A 7,570-nucleotide genomic window follows, 5' to 3' on the forward strand; every position below is an offset into this window, starting at 1 on the left:
GCCCAGCGTCTCGCCGTCTGCGCATGCGCATGCACAGCGGAGCAAGGAAGCCTGGAATTGTCTGCACGGGGAAGATAGGCGGCCGGAGGGGGAGGACATAGCCTGTGCACGGGCTCTGGACATCCGCACTGCGGCCACCTGCATCCCAGCCACAGACAGTATACATCTGCCAAGCGGGAACCAGCAGAGACAGGACACCACTGCCCAGAAAGGGACAAGTTGTGGAACCTGGCGGCATCTCCTTCCTATGCTCAAATTGATCGGTCGCTTGTAAGTTTTAAATCTCAAGTTTTTATTCGTTAATAAACTGTATTGCACTATTTTTTCCCTTTATTTTTTACTAAGGAAGATCTTAGAAGGCATCTCCTCGGCCTCAATCCATCCACCTGCATATAGAAGAGAAGACATCTGTTGAAGACACCAAGCACAAGAAGAGGAGGAGACATCAATTCAAGTTTTGAGAGCTTTTAATGTGAGTGTGTCCCCAATCAACAAGCTTGAATCAATAACAGTTCCCTTGTTTTCATCTCTCACCCCTCCTAAAAAACCCCTCCCCCCCTTTCCCTCTACCCTGTTAAAAAAAGTGTGCAAAATTTTGAGCTGTCTTTTTTCACTGTGGCCACTCTCTCTCTCCTTTGCCCTGCATATAATACACGCTGTGGAGCCGCAAGCAGAGTGACGCGCCCGAGGACATTCCATCCGATATTCTATTCAAATCCACACAGAGGTTGGTGAATAACCTCTGTAAAGACTCAGGCAGCGAAATCACTCTGTGGAAAGGACTGGAACCACATATTGAACAGTAGGGAAAATTTCTTTTTTTTTGGCGCAAACTTTCCCCCTTTTTCCTTCATACTCTTCCACTGAGGAGTGCATTTTGCTCCCTTGACCAAAGTGGCCGTGTCCTGACTAGAAGCCTTTTTCCCCATCAATGCTCAGCTGGTGACAAATTCATCTGCCATTTTAGCAGCTTCCACATAAGTCTTTGGCTTGTGGTCAAAGACCCATTCCCTTACATCCAAGGGACACTGCTGAAAACATTGTTCCTGAAATGTCAAGTCCAGCAATAAGTGGTACTTAGTAGCACCATACCCCTCCACTTACTGAGTTCCATGTAAATCCAAGTGGAACGCAACCCACATGTAAGAGTCCCGGTGGCGTTTCTCCCCTGAGCGGAACATGCCTCTGTATGCTTCTGGGGTGGGGGCATACAGGGTGAGTAACAGGGCTATCACATGTCAATAATCATTGCCATCCTCTGTGGCAATTGCCAGGAGGGTCTCCTGGGCATCGCCGAACAATAACAGGTTAAGACGCAAAACCCAGTCCTGTTCTGGCACCTTGTAACTGTGGCACTGGGTCTCACAGTTTTTAAGAACCTATCAATTTTGTCCGTGCCATCCACGAATTTCACGAAGCTGTGGTAGTCCATTCGGGGTGCGGCTTGCTCCCCTTAACAAGGTGGGAGTGCGGGGCTGATGTCCCTTGTGCGGCTGCAAGCAGCCGGACCCTTTCATCTAAGGTAGCCCCCTCTCCCCATAAGGCAAGCAGTGCAGCAATTCTAGGGGTGGAGAATCCGTTTGCCACTGGGGCTACCACTGCAGCACTCCCTGAAACTCGGTCCCCCACAATGTCCATGTACTGTAGATGCCCATTCCCTCCCCATGTCCTTCTTCCACCACAGGGGCTGGCATAACATCCTGCACCCTGGGTTGGCTCGTGATCACTGCAACTGCAGCTGAGGGTATATTCCCCTCGGGTAAAGCAATGCGTGCTTCAGGAGTTTCTAAGGCCTCCACAAGCAAAGTCTATGACAAACCGTCCATTGGTAGCCCATAGTTCTCACTTCAGGCAACAATCTTGGCTCGGCCCCAGTATCTGTATCGACCCGACTGCTTGTCCAAATTCGCCTGATGGCACTAAACTGAGTGACAATGAGAACCTGTGCTTCCTCTGCTTTGTCAAACGTGTCTGCGTTACCACTTGGTTTGGAAGCTTGCAATCTTCTAGTCTTCTTCTTTGTTATAAGACCCCGCAGGATTTTACAACATAGGCTCAATGATCCCTCCAGTAAATAACAGCCTGTCACGGGAGACCAGGTAGATTTACACCTATATACCGAGATCATTCATTGAGCAAAAGAAAGAAGTAAAAGAAATTGTAATTTATTCCTTTGAAGCAGAGGTACACACAGTGAATTACAAATAACAAGAGGAAAACACACTTACTGGGGATCTGGGCAAAAAACTAGACTTCCCTATCTAATAAAGTCCATTAAACAACGTTTTGTAGGTTACCGGGATGTACCTGTAAAATTCTGGAAATCAAATTGGCATGAAGTCCCATACGCCACCGCTGTATCTGTTCCGGAGCTGCAAAAATCCCTTGACAGGGAGATAGTACCAAATGTCCTGGTACTCTTTTCGACTTGTAGTTCCAGTCGTGACCGCTATGTTCTATTCTGAGAACTTGTCCCCAAAATGCTGTACTTAGAAAATGTCTTGAGTTGAAAATCCCGTAAGCTGGTCGCTGTTATTTCCCACAGAGCATCTTTGGTCATCTTTTTGGCGACAGCCAATCAGAGCATGGGAATATTGCTACCAGCCTATCACAGAGTTGCCTGTATCCTGAAGCCAGACAGGCACGGATATGAATTCTGCAAAGGGCATGCGCCAAATTGGCACCTCTGCCACTTAGCATATTGAACCCACCTGCTGTGTCTAGCGCCTCAGAGTCTTGGGCCGGGCAAATGGTTGCCGAATAGTCCTGATTCATGTCAGGACGTGGGTACGTCCACCTGCCCTAACTCCTTGGTATCTCTGGGATTTTCAAGTCCGGGACCAGAGCAGACTCAGTGGCACCAAGCCTGGTGGCCATCTGGTCTCTTGGAACCAAATTCCCCAGCTCATACACAATGTATAAATCACATATACTTTGGTACAAAAAATATCTCAAAATATTTCTATGTCCCTCATGTTTCTAGATTCCTTGAAAACATGTGTGTGCAATTTTAGAGTTCTCAGACCTTCCTACACAAATTTAGTAAAATTCTAGCATCAAATAATGCAAAAACCACACTCTCGCGGCTTCTTATTTTCATGGAGCCGTACGTAGAAAATATTTTCACTCTCGCCACCTTATTGCTGGGGGAAGATACTCGGAACCTCTATATCTGGTTCTGTGGGGGTTGGACCCTCACTATACTAGGGACCCTGTGTCGGTACCCAGGATGTTACTTCTCCCCATGCCCCTTTTACCTTTCTGGTCTGTGCTGAAGAAGGGAGACCTGGTGGTGACCCGCGTAACAGCTTCCTAGAGAGGACTTTGTCTGGAGATCTGTGTCTTCATTTCCCCAGGAATCTGACTTGATTCCTGGGTACATTTTTGGGGTGGCCTACAAATCTGGTCCCATTCTTGCTGGACACAATCTGACAACTCTTTTACATAAAGACCCCCCTGAAACTCACACCCTGTGATTCTCCACCGGGTAGCACTCCTGGAAAGTGCAAAACACACATACATTCTTTATTGTCATACAATGCACATGCCATAACTGGGCTCAAGAGCTGACACTCTAAACTCACCAATATGGCTCAGAGGTAACCAGCCAGGCATAATAACTTTATTGATGGCCTGGTTATCCCTTCACCATCACACTGACTTTTTGCCGCCAAGTTCTAAGAATCTAGCGTAGCGATCGCGGCTGGAACTACATGCCGATTTGAGTTCCAGGAGGTTTGGGACTTACTCGCGGTCAACCTATTCTACAGTACATGCCGATTTGAGTTCCAGGACATTTCGGGACAAGTCCCAGTCAACTGCAAACTTTGTTTTATGGATAGTAAAGGCTAAGAAAGTCTACTTTTCCCCCCCAGATTCCCAGTAAGTGGGTTTTTTCTTCTGTATATTGTAATTCATTGTATGTATGTCTGTTTCTAAGGAATAAATCACAATTTGTTTTACTTTTTGTTTTTTCTCAGTGATATGATCCCGGTATAGAGGTGTCAATTCCTGGTCTCCTGTGACAGGGCATAGGGGAGTAAGGTATCCCTAGAATGGTCCCAGGGTCCCAAAGTAGAAAGGGGATCCCCAGTTGATGCCCAAATCACCCAGAACCCAGTATAAAGGTTCTGGGGGTACTCCAACCATACATAATGTTGAGAGGAGTTTAAAAGTCAGGTTTGCAGTGTGTGGGGAATATGGCTAGTAAGAATTAAAGTGCAGATTCTTATTCTATTCCCCATAACCAAAAGACTTAGGAAAGTATAAAGTATATTTTATTAAACTGTGTGTTTAAAGTATATATGCTTGCGCACGGTTTAATGAGCTGGGACTTCCAGGTCCAAAGTTCAGAGAGACCGTTTGGCTACCAAGCTTTGTGCCAGCAAGTCTACAGGGGTAAATTTGAATGTACCAAAAGATGCTCTGGCAGAAATAGCAGCGAGCCGACTTCAGAGATTTCAAGTCAAAATATTTTCTAAGTCCCACTTTTCGTGGCCAAGTTCTGAGAATTGAACGTAGCGGTCGCGTTTGGGATTGCAAGTTGATTTTAGTTCCAGGACGTTTGGAGCTAAGTCACAATCACGTTATTTCAAGCCCTCGGGAGCTAATACAGCGGTGGCGTCTGGAACTACATGCCGATTTGAGTTCCAGGACATTCCGGCCTAAGTCCCAGTCAACTACAAACTTTGGTTTACATTCTATTTAAGCTAGGAAAGTCTAGTTTTGTAACGCAGACCCCAAGTAAGTGTGTTTCTTATGTATTTTGTGATCCATTGTGTGTTCGCCTATTTTAAGTGAATAAATGACCATTTGTTTTACTAACTGCTCAGTAAATGATCCCGGTTAAAAGGTGTAAATTACCTGGTCTCCCGTGACACCGGCCAGGTTAAGCTTCTGTATTTGGAGCCCCTGCACCTAGAAAAGTCCAGTTTTATACCACAGACCTATATTGCAACGAAAGACAAGAGCCCCAAGGAGAGCACTCACACACTATAATGAACAGGTGTACCTGGAAACCGTGTGTTGAATGGGAGGAGTAAGTGAATAATAAAAGAAAAATCTTTATTTGAGTCGTAACTCAGAATGATAAAATATTGGGGGGGGGGGGGGAACGCTGTGGATCAAGTGAAATACTATTATGAGCCAGTATACAGCGAATTAAAATAGGACGAATGAATACTAGATAGTGGTCACTATACTGTTTGTACTCCTTAAGAATGGTTCTAATAGAATACGCTGCCCAAGATAGCTAGAGTAATACTGATGTCCCCACCACAGTTATATGGTGAATGATATAATAAGTTCACTCAGTGAGGGTGTGGACAGAGGCGCTCTGTGGTAAGTAGTCACAGTGAACACCTGCGGATGCCAGGTGTCACAAGGCTCAATAGATCTTAGGAGTATCAGTAGCTGCTATAACAGTGCACAAGTAGTGCCTGTTTACATGTGAGATCCGTAGGTATAGATCATAGAGTGTCATGTATGCATGCAGTATAGAAAACAGAGTCAGTAGCTGCTATAACAGTGCACAGGTAGTGCCTGTTTACATGAAACATCCACAAATATGGATCATGGAGTACGTTCGTCCTTTAATAGCAACCATACCTCTAAGGAGCGGGCTGGGCACCTTCAGCTGCATGCAGGGTGCTCAAATATATCAGCCAGGGGTACGTTTGCTATTTAAAAACCTTTATGCATAGTACTAAAATAGCGCAGCCCCATGTGAGGAGCTACTGGGGATGGAAGCGCTCCGATCGCGAGCACATGTCCCGCCCTTATGACGTGATGACGTCATCAATCGCCGACGTACGTTTCGCTTGTACTGCTTTGTCAAGGCTGGGCCACAGACCCCCAGTAAGTGTGTCTTTTCTTATGTAGTTTGTGTATCGTTGTGTGTATGCCTTTACCTCTGAATACATTTTCAATTTTTTTCACTTTCATGTTTTGCTTAATGTATGATCCTGGTTAAAATGTGTAAATGCCTGTTCTCCCGTGACAGAGTCCTTCTCCCCATGGGGGAGGTTATTCGGGAGAGTCCTTCTCCCCATGGGGGAGGTAATTCTGGAGAGTCCTTCTCCACATGGGGGAGGTTATTCAGGAGAGTCCTTCTCCACATGGGAGAGGTTATACAGGAGAGTCCTTCTCCACATGGGGGAGGTTACACAGGAGAGTCCTTCTCCACATGGGGGAGGTTATACAGGAGAGTCCTTCTCCACATGGGGGAGGTTACACAGGAGAGTCCTTCTCCACTTTTGGGAGGTTATTCAGGAGAGTCCTTCTCCACATGGGAAAGGTTATTCAGGAGAGTCCTTCTCCACATGGGGGAGGTTACACAGGAGAGTCCTTCTCCACATGGGGGAGGTTACACAGGAGAGTCCTTCTCCACTTTTGGGAGGTTATTCAGGAGAGTCCTTCTCCACATGGGAAAGGTTATTCAGGAGAGTCCTTCTCCACATGGTGGAGGTTACACAGGAGAGTCCTTCTCCACATGGGGAGGTTATACAGGAGAGTCCTTCTCCACATGGGAGAGGGTTATACAGGAGAGTCCTTCTCCACATGGAGAGGTTATACAGGAGAGTCCTTCTCCACATGGGGGAGGTTACACAGTAGAGTCCTTCTCCACATGGGAGAGGTTATACAGGAGAGTCCTTCTCCACATGGGGGAGGTTATTCAGGAGAGTCCTTCTCCACATGGGGGAGGTTATTTTGGAGAGTCCTTCTCCCCATGGGGGAGGTTATTCGGGAGAGTCCTTCCCCACATGGGGGAGGTTATTCGGGAGAGTCCTTCTCCCCATGGGGGAGGTTATTCGGGAGAGTCCTTCTCCACATGGGGGAGGTTATTCTGGGGAGTCCTTCTCCCCATCGGGGAGCTTATTCGGGAGAGTCCTTCTCCCCATCGGGGAGGTTATTCGGGAGAGTCCTTCTCCACATGGGCCAGTTTGTCTCCTGGTGTACGCGGGTTACCTGGACCTCAAACAGAGAGGTCAGAATATTAGAATTGCTTTGTACAGTAGAATGTTTGTTTTAAGAAGGGCTCAAATAATGGAGATTTGCTTTAAATATTACACACTAGAGCAGTGCGGCCAACTTCAGTCCTCAAGGGCCACCAACAGGTCAGGTTTTAAGGACATCCTTTCTCAGCACAGGTGGCTCAATCAGTGGCTCAGTCAGAAAGACTGGGGAGTAGGGATAGTGGGGAGGGTGAGAGTGAGAGGGTGAGAGAGAGGGTGAGAGAGAGAGGGTAAGAGACAGAGAGGGTGAGAGACAGAGAGGGTGAGAGACAGAGAGTGTGAGAGAGTGTGAGAGAGAGAGGGAGAGAGAGGGGGGTGAGAGAGAGAGAGGGAGAGAGAGAGAGAGAGGGGGTGAGAGAAAGAGAGAGGGGGTGAGAGAGAGAGGGGTGAGAGAGAGAGGGGGGTGAGAGAGAGAGAGGGGGTGAGAGGAGAGAGAGAAAGTGACAGAGAGAGATAGAGGGGGTGAGAGAGAGAGGGGGTGAGAGAGAGGGGGGGTGAGAGAGAGAGGGGGTGAGAGAGGGGGTGAGAGAGAGAGAGGGGGCGAGAGAGAGAGGGGC

The sequence above is a fragment of the Ascaphus truei genome, chromosome 4, assembly GCF_040206685.1.
Source record: "Ascaphus truei isolate aAscTru1 chromosome 4, aAscTru1.hap1, whole genome shotgun sequence".
NCBI classification, from domain to species: Eukaryota; Metazoa; Chordata; class Amphibia; order Anura; family Ascaphidae; genus Ascaphus; species Ascaphus truei.